This window comes from Eleutherodactylus coqui, chromosome 7 (genome assembly GCF_035609145.1).
Source record: "Eleutherodactylus coqui strain aEleCoq1 chromosome 7, aEleCoq1.hap1, whole genome shotgun sequence".
NCBI classification, from domain to species: Eukaryota; Metazoa; Chordata; class Amphibia; order Anura; family Eleutherodactylidae; genus Eleutherodactylus; species Eleutherodactylus coqui.
The window spans coordinates 63,730,147-63,744,972 of NC_089843.1; the positions used below are offsets into that span (position 1 = coordinate 63,730,147).

Sequence of the window (14,826 nt, forward strand, 5' to 3'; positions counted from 1 at the left end):
AATAGAAACTTGCAATTTGGCACGAGCATTGATTATGTCATAAATAGGAAAAGGTAATGAGTCCCAACTCGATTATTCAATTTTATGCGCAAAAGAATTAGTGTCCAAATTTTACGTACAGAATCTAATTTTCTCACCTCCCAATGTCATAAAAACTCGAAATTTGGCACGAGCATTGATTATGTCATAAATAGGAAAAGTTAATGGGTCCTAACTCGATTATTCAATTCTATGCGCAAAAGAATTAGCGTCCAAATTTTACGTACGGAATCTAATTTTCTCGCTTCCCAATGTCATAGAAACTCGAAATTTGGCACGAGCATTGATTATGTCATAAATAGGAAAAGTTAATGGGTCCCAACTCGATTATTCAATTCTATGCGCAAAAGAATTAGCGTCCAAATTTTACGTACGGAATCTAATTTTCTCGCTTCCCAATGTCATAGAAACTTGAAATTTGGCACGAGCATGGATTATGTCATAAATAAGAAAAGTTCATAGGTCCCAACTCGATTATTCAATTCTAAGCGCCAAAGAATTAGCGTCCAAATTTTACGTACGGAATCTAATTTTCTCACTTCTCAATATCATAGAAACTTGAAATTTGGCCCGAGCATGGATTGTGTCATAAATAGGAAAAGTTAATGGGTCCCAGCTCAATTAGTCAATTCTAAGCGCCAAAGAATTAGCGTCCAAATTTTACGTACAGAATCTAATTCTCTCACTTCGCAAGGTAATAGAAACTTGCAATTTGGCACGAGCATTGATTATGTCAAAATAGGAAAAGTTAACGGGATGCGTGTTCAACTACAAAATAATGCATCCGCCGAACGTTTCGCAATACAATTGCTGCATATTGAGATGCTGCTGCACAGAGAAAGAAGATCATCTGGCTGGGCAAACCTAAGGAGGCAATTGCCCCTAGCCTTACTTATCCAACTACAGGCTGGTTGCATATGCCTTGACTAGGTTGCGCGTAGCTAAGGCCGGCCGTGCTAACACAATATTGTCAAAAAAAAGTTATCTCCCTCTCTCGGAGATATTTTGCTCATATTGTTTAATGATAATGTCTGCACAGTAAGACTCTACACAGCGGGATATTCCTACATTAATGCCGCATAATGTTCCCAGCCAGCTCATCTCCCTCCATAATATCGCCATATATTATATGTATTTCAATACTTCTTACCATCCCCAGGAGTACTAATATTGTACTATTGTGGGGACAATGATGCCCTGTGTTTAATGTGCAGCCCAAAACAACCCTTCTATTTCCCACCAGGGGCGTAGCTAAAGGCTCATGGGCCCGGGTGCAAACGTTTGTCTTGGGGCCCCCCAACGTCTCTTATCCCCTTAACGCAGAGGCATAACTTAAAGCTCCTGGACCACAATGCACAACCTGTAACAGGGCCCCCAACTATAATGCTTTATTCATAGTACAGGGCTCCCTATATGGCGAGGAGAGGCCTTATGGGCCCCCTAAGGCTCCTGGGCCCGGGTGCAACCGCATCCCCTGCATCCTCTATAGTTACGCCAGTGTTGCAATGTGGCCCAGAGACACCAAAAGGTGGTACACCCCTGACTCTACATTGTCCTGACATCTCACAGTTAGGCCACAATATTGTATATATACTATAATTATATAATTTAATGTAACAAGGGTGTCATGTATTATAATTATAGCCAGCATGCTGGGGTGTGACTTTGCCTTTTCAAAGAGAAATAATTTTCTAGGATATTCGAATTGTTTGAGTTAAACTGTATGTGAAACCACAAACGGCAAGTGAAACCACAGTGATCAGTAAAGCAGATACTGCACCTGCTGTTTAATGATACCGGTTGCTACACTTGCTGTGTTTTAATCATCTAGATAGATATTACAAGCTCCAAATGGGTCTATGGGACTTCTGCTCTCTAAAGGGAACTAGAAATAGCAATTTATTGCTTTCTCAATTTGCCTTGATAGCATTTATGTTCATCTGCAGCGTATACATATATTAAACCGTTAAATAACATTGCATTACTAAGGGCTCACACATACGGGTGTATGTTCTGCGCATGATGCACAGTGCTAAAAACGTATTCATTTCTATTGGGCCATTCACACTTGTTTTTTTTTACACGTGAGAAAAATCGCATCATGTCTTATTTTGGCGCGTAATACGCACTAATATAGGCTACGGAGATTTAACATACACAGCAAATATGCATGTGCATGTGTACTTCATATTTTATGCTTGTGAAGAATATGGGCATAATAAGTGGGACACATTCGCGAATCTGAATTTGCCCTTAACTTGTGCTAATGCTGAGCTAGGAATCAGATGGGATTGTGGTGGCGGAGACCCCTGCTCCATTCTTGGAGATATAGATGTAAGTACAGCTGATGCTGCAGCCGTCAGGCCGGATGGGCTCGTTGGGGGGGTTGGGGGGGGGGGGGTTGGGGTTGGCACTATAGTATGATGATTTTACCATCTAACGGATAAATATGGTTTATAATTCCCAGACACCTCCGTTTAAAGAGGACCCGTCCTGTCCGTATGATCTCTAGTACCCTAGTGTTTTTTTCGTGCATGGGTTGTCCGAATAAAAAAAAAAGACTACATATAGACAGCATACGGCCCCATATTAATGAATGTTGCAAGTCACACTTCAGTGGTTTTAAACGAACACATGGGTTGCGTGAACAAACTCATGGCATGCGCTATTCTAATAGGATTTCCGGATGAGACTCGCCTATTGAAAGCCCCATTTACACGCAACGATTATCGTTTGAATGAACGACTCAACAACTTTTTTGCTTTCAAATAATGAGCGTTCACACATAAAGATAATCGTGTGAAATTCTCGCAATTTCCCTCATTAGCTATGTAAACACTATATGTTTGCTCAGTTGGACGAGTGTTTATGCGAGGAATCTCTGGCCAGGAGGTTTTTAATTAGTGCGAAGAAAAGCCATTGTCTTCTGCTGCATGAGTAAACAAGTAGTCATTGTGTTTAGCTGGGCAAACAATCACCTCTACCCTGAAAGTCGTTTGAAAGACTGAAGGACTGCCATTTAAACCTAATGACAAGCGAACGAACTAACGACTGTTTTATGTAGGCTGAAAATCAATGATAAACGACAAGAAAATGAATAGTGCACGATGCTTTGAGTTTACACGTAACGATTATCGCTCAAATTCGTTCGGTTGAATGAATGTTGAGTGATAATTGTTACGTGTAAATGGGTTTTAAGTCAATGGGGATAATAAAAATAACCTCAGCATTAGAGATGAGCGAGCACGCTTGTTTAAGGCTAATGCTCAAGCGAGCATCGGTCTTTTCGAGTAACTGATTACTCGTCTGAGCACTATGCGGGGGGACGGGGGGCGGCGGTGAGAGAGATCTCTCACTCTCCTCCCTGTCGCCCCCCGCATGGTGCTCAGACGAGTAATCAGTTACTCGAAAAGACCGTTGTTCGCTCGAGCATCAGCCTTAAACGAGCGTGCTCGCTCATCTCTACTCAGCATTCATATGACATTCTGTGCATTTTGTCTGCTCTTTGGTTTTCTTAAGAGATGCAGAAAAAAGGGGTGTTTTTAGTAAATGTGAAAAACAGATGACATACTGTAAAGTAAAAAAAAAACGGACAGGGACTGCATACAGATTGCATACAAAACCGCACATCCATTTATTGCAAATGCAACATGGACAATTTTTTAAACACAACCTATGTCAGCGGGGCTAGCTAAATAGCCTTACAGCCACGACTCTGCTGATTCCAGCAATATGTTTATTTTGGTTATACTCGCCCTGTTACCCGGTGGTGGACTCTTCGTAGATCTCTTTACTGGAACTATGAATGTGTCAAGTGCCAAATCCCCAATAGTCACTGCCATTGGGTGAAGGCAGCTTTGATTGAAAGTGAGCTGTTGAAACCACCCACTTGACACATTCACAGCGTCAGGAACCGAATCACAGGCTGGCTTTACACCAGACATCTATTGTCCAAATGGTCACTGGAAATAGTCGCCAATGCATATGAATAACCGTTTGTGCTTTTACACAGAGCGGTTGTTTCACGGTCACTGAAGCGCACACCTACCTGCAAAGGTGTGGGTCAATTGCTAAAAGGCAAACGATTACACTAGACCGTTAATCAAATAGTGACTATTTTTAGGTGAGATGAAAATTCTAACTCGCCACCCTGTTGGTGGTCGTTCTTACATGGAATAACTGCCACTTGCCTTCACTGTGGCAAGAGGCTATTTGGACAATAGTTGTCCCGTGTAAAGGCGCCATACCAAAAGCCCATACAGGATTATGGGCTGAATATAAGCAAAAGGAAGACATCATTGGAATCAACGAGGCTGTGGACATGACGGGTCCACTTTAAAAAAAACACATTTTTGGGAACACATTATAGGAAATTAAGCAAGAGAAAAACAGTAACATCTGTTTTTATGTATATACCATTGTGTTCCCTACCAGAAAAGACAGAAACAGAAATTGTGTTTTGTTACATGGAGAGATGTATTCTCTGTTCCATTTTTTTCATCAATGTCAGGGCTTATTAATACGAGCATATGAGGGCCGCGTTTTCACAGCCGGCCGATATACGCGACCATCTGATTCATTGCATTCCGATGTATCAATTAGGATGGATGATTTTTTGGTGCGTTTTGATGCCAGCTGGAAAACATAGTTCTGGCACTATCTTCCGGAATACAGTGGCCAATCCCATAGACTCCTATGGGAGCCTATTGATGCTGACGAAAAAGAGAGGTGAAAGGGAATTTAGCAGAGGCTCTTCTAAACTCCCTCCCCCTCTCCGCCCCTTGCTGGCTGCCAGCAATGGGAGGGGTGGGAGCTAGTGTGCCAAAGTCCCCCCCCCCCCCCCCCTTTGTGCCGGCAGCTCCCATAGGCTTTAGCGGAGAGGGGGAGGGACTAGCTCTGCCAAGAATTTAAAAGGCAGTTTCGGCCACTGGACTCCATTTGATTAACCTGGAATCTTTCCTTTTTGTCAAGTCAGTCAAAGGAACCGCCATATCTGAAAATTTGGGAATAAGTCGTCTGTAATAACCAGTAAATACCAAGAAGGTTCTTACTTGATTCTTGCTAGCAGGATCGGGAGCATTTTTGGATGGCTTAAATTTTCTCCTCTTGGGGCCTTACAAGCCCTCTTCCAATGAGGTAACCCAAGTATTTGGCCTCCTTCAATCTAATATGAGATTTTGGGGGGTTTGTTGTCAGACTTGTGGCACACAAGTCATCAACAAGTGCCTGTATGTGATTCTGAGCCAAAGATGACTAGATTGTCTTGACTCCTACTTTTGTATATCTGATAACTCCTTGGTAATCTTAACCTTCGGTACCAGCCACTCAGTCATAGACTAAGCAAGTTCCGCAGACAAAGCTGGCCAATCTTTCCAAGGTTGGGTCAGATTTACATGGTAAACTTGTTCTGTTTTTCATTTCCTTGATGGATATATTTTATATGCTACATTAGTAAGTTTTTTCTTCAATTGCAAATGGTCCATGTCATTTAGCAAAGAATTTACATTCTACAGTCGGAATAAGGACCAACCTAGGGTCTCCAGGCTCAAAAGTACGTACTTTGGCCCCTCTATCATAACTCCTGTTTTGGGTACATTAAGCCTATTCCATGCGTGGTTGAACAATGGGCATAACAGCTGCAATGTGATCATGCATTTTGGAGACATTTTCCACCGCTATTTTAAAAAGGTTGGCTTGTCCCTCGCACCCCAATTTAGCAATATCTAGGAGACCTTGGGGGCATCTTCCATACAGTAATTCAAAGGGTAAAAACCTCATGGATGACTGTGGCACTTCCCGTATGGGAAACAGGTATAATAGTAGGCAATCCCAATCTTCTATCCCTGTCAACCACCTTTTTTTAGCATTTGCTTTAATGTTGTATTAAATCTTTCCAGCAGCCCATCTGTCTTAGGATGTTAAACAGACATGCGTAATTGGTCGGCTTTAAATAGCCAGCAGAATTCCTTTAATCACTCTCCAAAGGGGTCCCCTGGTCAGTGAATATCTCGTTGGGAATACCCACTTGATTAAACACCTGGACAAATTCCTTTGCTATCACCTTGGAGGAAGTATTACGCAAAGGAATAGCCTGCAGGTAACGAGTGGCATAATCTACGATCACCAAAATATGTTGGTCCCCCCAGAAATACCTCACCAACAGGCTGACTAGATCTATGCCTTCAAGGGGTACTTCAATAATATACATAGTTACCAGGGAACTATGATTATGAGGCTTTGGGCCTGAAGTTTGACACTCTTGGCATGATTCACAGTATTTCTTGACCTCCCCATGTACACCTGGCCAAAAGAAGTTCTGTAATATCCTTTCAGAGGTTCTCTGGATGCCCAAATGGCCACTTAAGATATGACCATGAGCCAGATCCAGAATGGGTCTCTGATATGACCTTGGGACATTTAACTATTTCCATGATATAGTCCCCTGGTACAGTGAATTATCTTCCAGCATTATATATGGATGTGTTAGATTTACATTAGGTTATACAAGCACACCACTGATTACGTTTACATTTGCCCTGGCCCTGGATAGGGTAGGATCCCTCAGTTGCTCTGACTGAAAATTATCCTTTCTGACATTCAGGTCTGGTAAAGACAGAGGCTTGACCTCCCTAGGATCAGCCCCTGGTACTGGGTTGTCCATTTCTGCATATCTGACAGAGAAAAAGGATCAATTTCTTCTTCTGACATGTCTCTCTCTCTTGTCAAGGAAGATATTTCAAATGGTTCCGGGTTTACCCAGGATGTCAGAGCCATCTCAGTACTAGTTACATCATTACTCTCCCACAAGTCCCAAAGCTTCATGTCCACAGGCGGGTCGGATTCCACATGCCGCCGCACATGCTCAGTATTTTTTTTAAATCTTCTGCTTTCCCGTGGAATCTGTGGTCTGTCTGCGAATCAATTGCAGACGGTCCGCGGATCGGACGACTTCCATTGACCAAAAGGTCCGCAAAACAAATCCGCATGCTTTAATTCAGCTGCTGATGCCCATGTCTTCCTATGGGCGGCTTGAACTGTAGATCATCCACGCGGGTGCCGTGCGCGGATTCCGCAATTCAAATTTGCCCATGGACATTGGCCCTAAGAGTGGTAACACTAGAAACACGTAGGTGCTATGGTGTATATACACCATGGCAACTGTTTTTATGTATTAAGAAATAAAGGCTACATTTTTAAGGAAGCGCTAGAATGTTATGCATTGATTCTGTAGTAAGGCCGCCTGCAGACGAGCGGGTCGGATCCGGCAGCGAGAATTCTCGCCGCGGGACCCGACCCGAGAGCCTGCAGAGACGAGCGCGTACTCACCCGCGCCTGGCGGCCCTGGCTCTTTCATGTGCCGGCTGCGGCACAGCCGGCGCATGCGCTGACCGGAGTCGGCGGCCGGGTGAGTGCGAGCCCCGCACAAAAATAGGACATGCCGCGGCTTGTTTGCCGCGCGAGATTTCGCGCGGCCAAACCGCGGCCGTCTGCATAGGAGTGCGTATTGTAATGCACTACTATGCAAACTTTACCGCCGTGGGATTTCCGCCCGTGTGCAGGCGGCCTAACACAATTACCAGCAGTCCACTGAGTTTTTCTTGCACTCCTGTGAATTGAATCAGCTGAATTGAATTAAGGAGAATGGGTGAGCCGACTTCTTTCTATTTTATAGATTGAATTCACACAAAAGCCATAGGATGTTGGTGAGCCTTGCCATGTACACAGGTCACAGTATAGAGTTGCAATGCTCTTTCCACATTACCCATCAGGATGGCTTTCACCAGAGTAATCACACTTCCAGAATCCATTAATGTCACAACGTTTTATCTGTCGACAGTTCACATGTCTCTCGGAGGCGCTGGCATAGGTCGACGTACACACCATCTATGTAAACATAATTGGATATGACAGTTAGCGGCTATATGACCGAAGTCCGACAAGAGGAACACCTCATCTGACTCCGATTTGGCATAACCATATGACATTAAGGCCTTACTGAACCTCCAACCTCTTCATGATCACTTACAGACTTATCAACCCTCCTGGCACTCCTGTCCCCCTACTCTGTCTTTTTGCAAAATTCTAAGGTTATGGTCTTGTGTAGGCCAGAGGGAAGCAACTGGGTGAGTCCCAATACCGTTCCACAAGATCCACCAGCTGATCAGCCATTTTAGGGTCTCCATGACTAACCCACATTTTCAGTGCCGGTGGCAGTGATCCCAGGTACCAATCGAGGACAAATTATACATTAAGCCCCCCTGACCAGTTTCACCATCTGCACAGATTCCTCAGAGAGTTTGACATTAGGTAAGTATGCAAAGCACATTCCCAAACTCCTCAGGACTTGTACTATGAGCAGCATAACTTGGTTTATGATGCGCATAGGTGATGACAGGCAAACAATGACGTTGAGGCCTTTCTTACAACCTTTGAGGGGATAGCGACCCGTGATGCATGACCAGAAGCATGTTGGGCCAGTGTGGTGGACTCGTCTCTGCAGGCTGTGCATGCACATACATAGTTCTCCCTGGGTGAGTTCATGCACAGCCTGCAAAGGTGAGTCCTCTGTACTGTCTGCATACTGACTTTCATAGGTGAGAGCTTGGGAATAGGTAACTATGGAAAGCACATCTCCGTACTGTCCTATGAGCATCACAACTTAGTTTCTGGTGCTCATAGGTGATGACAGATCTCCTTTACCCGAGACGCCCTGTATATGAATGTTATATGCTACACATGGAGAAGAATGTGGAAATATGAAACGACTTCAGCGGGTTCATTGTATTATTGCTTTGGAGCATCGCATACAAAACTGAAGATGAGCTGTTTTCACATTTCCATTTTATCTCTATTTTAATAGGGCTTTTGTTCAGATCCATTTTTTGCATGCTTTGATTTGAATGACTCTTTTTAATATCCATTTGCGAGACAAAAGGGCCAGCTCCTAGATCATTAATTAAAATACAAACTGCAGTCAATGAACATTCAAACAAATCATATCATTCCATAAATACAGATTAACAGATGTCTCTTTTGATCATTATTTAAAGCCCAGCCAGATGTTACAGCTATATAAAATAAAGCAGAGGAGATTATGAAGTATACGCTAATAAAGCGGAATGTGAGGCGCAGCTCCTTCTCAAGCAGAATGACGGTATTATAGAGGTAGTAGCTCCTATTCAATTAATATGATAGTGCCATAATTGAATAGAAGTAATGTAGCCTTCATACTGCTTCATTTTCAAGACCGGGATACTAAAATGTAACGGACCTAGCCATATAGACATGTATACATGGACAGGGCCTGGGACATAACTTCTGTATCTCAATGCAAAATCTGTGGTTATAAAGACTTGTATAAAAGGGTCAGACATTGATTTGCAGGAATGCTGCCATCCTATAGGTGCAGAGGTATTGTTCCATATTTGCATATATTTCCCAGAGGAGCATGCATGGCCTTATAAGTCTCCTCGCTCACCACCTAAGTGCTCTCCTTAAGGAGTGATGATACCCCTCTCAACTCAATGCAAAATCTGTAACAGGGAACCCAACTTATTTGTGAAAGCATGGTCTTTGGTCTCCTCCGGTACTAGAGATCGGGTGCAACTGGTACATTTGCATCCCATGTAGCTAGGCGAGAAACTATAAAGCTACAGTAATTGTAAAATGGTTTACTCCTATATCTTGCATAACATATAGCAGAGAATCTATATTACCTTTAGCTCTCCTCAAGATAATCTATATTACACATGAAGGTCCAGACAATCTATATTACACATGAAGGTGCAGGCGCTCCTATTCTGGAGGCACGCAGGAAAGGCTGCATAGCTTTAAGTACAAGAGCTAAAGATGATATATATTGTATTCTATAGTTAGATGCTTCAAGGGCCAGATGTCAACACCCATAGCAAACAATGGACATGGAGATGTGGTGTTAAGGTGCTGCCAAGGGTGCTTTCAGACGAGCGGAATAATTGGTCAAGATGCACTAAAAGACTCGACTTAAAGGGGTATTTTGGGTGAAGGAGGGGAAGGGACTTGCTATTTGTTTAGCACCAACTTTATTCCACAGCGCTTTCAGATAATTTTAGTTTTATTACCCCCCACCAAGCTGGGTACTCAATTTACCAACCTCAGATGGAATCAAATCTGTTTGCCTGAGGAAGGATCCTGAGAGGTCTGAAAGCTCGCTATGACATCATGTATTTTTGTTAGCCATTAAAAGGTATCAAATCTACAAGAGTACTTGGTTTCTCTTACTAAGAACATTCACATTTTTTTCCTATTACTGGACAACAGCGTTAAAGGCCATGTCGACCTTCACAACCATTTTTGGAATCGTAACTCCAATGCATATACTCTGGAAAATTAACAAAAAAGCTACTTTGCAAATCTTTAAGTATAAGTAAACATTTTAAATAGTTCTGACATGCCAGACATTTTGATTAGTGGGGGCCCAAGTGCCGAAACCTGAGCAATCGTTAAAAGGATAGGGCTTGGCCGCTCAGCTGAGCACTGTGTGGTGTACAGACTGCATAGACTTCCCATGGAGACCATACACCTCCCCAAGCAGTGGCAGAAACAGCCGAACAGGCACAGTGCTCATATAAGTGATTCTGCCTGTTCTTGCGTAGTTAGTTACCCTTTTTAAATGAACACTTCAGTTTTTTTTTAAATTTATTCCCTGTTTGTAAACCAGACTAAGTAATATGTACTCCCGGGAATGCTCTTACCTGGCACTTTATTGAAGAAGTATCCCTAAAAATGAGATTTAGATGGAACCCCAAACAGGACCATAGACTTTCATTAGTCAAACTTAGTCTTCTAAGGTTTCTGTTTGACATGGTTTTCATTCCTTTTCGACTACTTTGGAGGTGAGAATAACATTGTCCTGTCCGGCATAAATATAAGAGAGGAAACCTAGTGAAACGGAGACCTTATTGGTCTCCACTTGACTAACAAAAGTCTTTTGTTTCAGGGATTCAGACTGAACCCCCAGGATGTAGATGAAAACATGGTGTGAATACACCCTAAGGCCAGTTTCCGATGAGCGTATTGTACACGTCTGTAATACAGACTTATTACAGGTGACATTACAACCGTAGGTCATCAGTATTTGATCTGGATTTAGTGTCATTGGTTTTATTTTCTACTGGACAAATAGTGATCTGTATTTGTCCAACAGACAAGAATACCAACACAGAGGGATAAAATAGGTTATTCTGCATTTACATAAAAATCTCCGTGAAACACACAGCCTTGTCAATTGATACATAGACTTCCATTAGCTCCATATCACGGACCACAAGACACAGATCAAATAAAAGGTTGAAATGTACTCGTCTGAAAGTGGTCTCAGAGAGTTCCCGGCGGCACATATTACTTATTTACAGATGGATGAATAGCTGAAAAACAATCCCACAGTGCTTAACAAAAAAATTCCTAGTGTTTTTATGTTGAGTTCCTATACAGGACTATGTGTTTCCATGGTAACAAACAACAAACCATATCTGTATATTCTGATTTTTGTAGTGAAACTGCCTATCTTCTGCTCCTTGCAAATCAAATAGCGGGCTGCTTTAACTATAGGGCAAATAATGCACCAACTTCGACTATATCGACGTCCACAGGATGTAAATACAGTTGAAAAGTATGGAGGAGGTAAAAAAAATAATGAAAAGATATACTCACTTATTGCATGCCTCTCCAACTGTACGTACGAAAGAAACAGCCGGCACTCACATTGCAGGGAGCGGGATCCGTTCCCAATTCCCCTTCATACAAACCTCAATAACGTAACGGTGTGTCATAGAGCGTTAAGGGGTTAACACCCATGCTCTGAGCCCACTTGAGTAGTAAAACGGGCCCTGGTCAAATGTGCATGAGTACGATTTAGGGGGTGATGGAAGTATTACTGCAAGATCAGATTGCACGGAGATTATTTGCTGCCTGCTAGGATGGTATTATACAGTCCTGTAAAGGAGCTGTAGACACAAATCTACAGCATATTTTCACCTAAGATGATTTGCAAAAGTTGCTTTCTTTTTATATGCCTGAGAAAAGTAAACAAATAGTTGCAAAGGTGAACCTAGACTTCAACTTTTCATACCACAAGAAGGCAAGAAGGCACACGGAAGGTTACAGGGGTTTTCTATGCAAAATACTATTGATGACTGTTAAGTGCACTGTTCAGGAACAATCTTCTGCTTCTGTGTCTGGCAAATATGAACGTCGGCCCATTCTCTCTGTTCCCTGAGCATATATTCACTCTCTACTAGCACTCTTAGGGTTAATAGCTTCTGGTCTCCTGTTCAGCTGATGCTCCTTTTCTAATCATCATCCTATATAGCTTCCCGGGGTCTTTCAGATCTTTCTGCAGTGTTGTTGAGAGTTTGTTCCTATCACTTCATGTCCAGCCACTGCTTCGGCAGTTACTTTGATACCTTGCGTTCTGCTTGTGTTCTTCATTTGTGTACTCTGTAGTCTGTTATTCCTGTTGTCCGCTTCTCTGTTTACCCTTGTCAGCTTGTTCCTCCTCTGTTTCTGTACTCTGTCCTATAGGCGTTCTGGCCCGCCAGGGTGAGTCAGCTCCTAGAGGAAGACCGTGGGGTCATCCTTATCGGGACGAGTGCGCCGCTTGTAGTTGTTTTTTGCCTCTCCTACCCAGGAGCCTCACGCTGACTGGGAGTGACATACCCACTCCTTTTCACAAGACTTCTTCAGGTTCTCTCTTCATTCACAATTAGAGGCACCCTTTCTCTGCCAAACAGATTAGCACCAGGACTTCTAGTGGCCAGATCTGGTGCTGTTTTACCACAAGGCTAAAAGTAATGTGTATGGAGATCTACCATTACTTACAATCTTAGGACTCGCATGGACAGACAGATCCGTAGGACGGACACATACTATAGTCCATATACCTTTTGGTGGCACCTCTGTTCCAAGTAAACTATTGTTCCCTGCAGGCTGTTTTCAGCTTTACTCCAGAAGAATAGAAGTAGTGTAGTGTTCTTGTGTCATTCTTTTCTTATTGTCACTTTGACCGACATATCCTGGTTGGTACACATTAATTCCTGATTGTATAGACAGAACAGCTCCTTTAACATTTTCTGAGAATTGTGAAATTTGTAAAGATCTTTAGAATCAGCAGGAAACCGGGAGCTTACTGCGTATATTATGTTAATTTTAAAGAGTTACTTAAAATGCCACATTTTGCTTTAAAGACGATCTGTCAGCTTTCAGGCAGAGAGGCAATCAATAAGGAATGTCAGCGTACAATATATGGTGACATTTTCCGTTCAATATGAGCACAGTAACGGTGGATCAGAAATTACCGATAAAGCATGCTAATTTCCATTTCAATTAAATCAGAAAGGAATTCAACACAAATGCATCTTCTAACATGGAATGAAAACATAGAAGAGGGTCTATGAGCTCAGAACTCTTCTTGCTGGTGACGTTAAGGTGCTGAATGTGAGCCTGTTGCTGCTTGAGGATTCTCTGTCTTTTGGCGTATGTCCATGGTAGCGCCATGGAAGTCAATAGCGTTTCATCATGAACACATAAGGGTGATGGAATAATACCTCTGCAGCGCCACCTATTAAAAGGCAGTAGAGATGAGCAAGCATACTCGCTAAGGACAATTACTCGATCGAGCATTGTCCTTAGCGAGTACCTGCCCGCTCGGAAGAAAAGGTTCGGCTGCCGGCGCGGGTGAGAGGTGAGTTGCGGCAGTGAGCAGGGGGAAGTGGGGGGAGAGAGGGATCTCTCCTCTGTTCCTCCCCACCGACCCCCGCCTGCCACCGGCAGCCGAACCTTTTCTTCCGAGCGGGCAGGTACTCACTAAGGGCAATGCTCGATCGAGTAATTGTCCTTAGCGAGTATGCTCGCTCATCTCTAAAAGGCAGCATTCCTTTCTAACATTGACTTGCAAGAATGCTGCCTACTAATAGGTGGCGCTGCAGAGGTATTGTTCCATCTCCCTTATTTGCATATTACCCAGAGGAGTATGAATGGCCTTATAAGTCTCCTCATTTACTTACCTTCTAGGTGCTCTCCCTAAGGGAAAAAGATAGTGCGCCTGATCATGAGCACTGTGATGGAGATTCCAACACACTTTAGCCTTGTTCCGAGATTTCCATTACATGGAAGCTGCTACTACTTGGTTTGGAAAATAGTAAGAGTCCAAGTCTTAGGAAATAGTCCCCATTGATGCTAAAGGCTATATACACCTTTGCAGTCTTTTTTTTAATAATTGCGTTTTTGTAAATGTAGACTTTTTGTAATTGCTTTTATTAAAAATTTCTGATTGTTTGATTTCTATGTTTGTATTGTTTTCCAAGGCACTGGAGAACTGAGATCTTAGCAAATTGTTCAGTCACAATAAACTGACAGCTTCTCTCCTAACCTGCTCCGCTGTTGTGAAACTGCTTTCATGGCTTTTCCACTGAAAGGGCTATATAGCAGTGTAAGGGGATGGTGGAGGAGATCAGGAGGATGCAGAGAAAGCTACTATTACAGAGGGCTGTAATTCACTTTGGGTGAATTTTCTGCCCTTATCAATTGTGAGGAGAATGACTGAGAACTACTCAGATAGAGGAGAGATAGCCCTGTAGTATTGAGTGTGGGTGATTAAGCTACACAGCCTTTGAAAGAGGAGGGGAGCTGAGCTTGTGCACTCTTATGAGAGAGCAACTGATCAGTGCTGGAAACGCCTCCTAGCCAGAAACCTTACTGTAGGAGAGCCTGCAAACCAATTATGAAGCTTTTTAAATGTATGATAAGGAA

At 42.9% G+C, this 14,826-nt stretch overlaps 1 protein-coding gene across 1 annotated transcript in view; it reads left to right on the forward strand.

Annotated features, from left to right (window-relative positions):
- Nucleotides 1-14,826, forward strand: part of BEND4 (BEN domain containing 4) — a 143,712-nt gene that overhangs the window by 127,900 nt on the left and 986 nt on the right. The gene's annotated exons all lie outside the window — the stretch shown is intronic.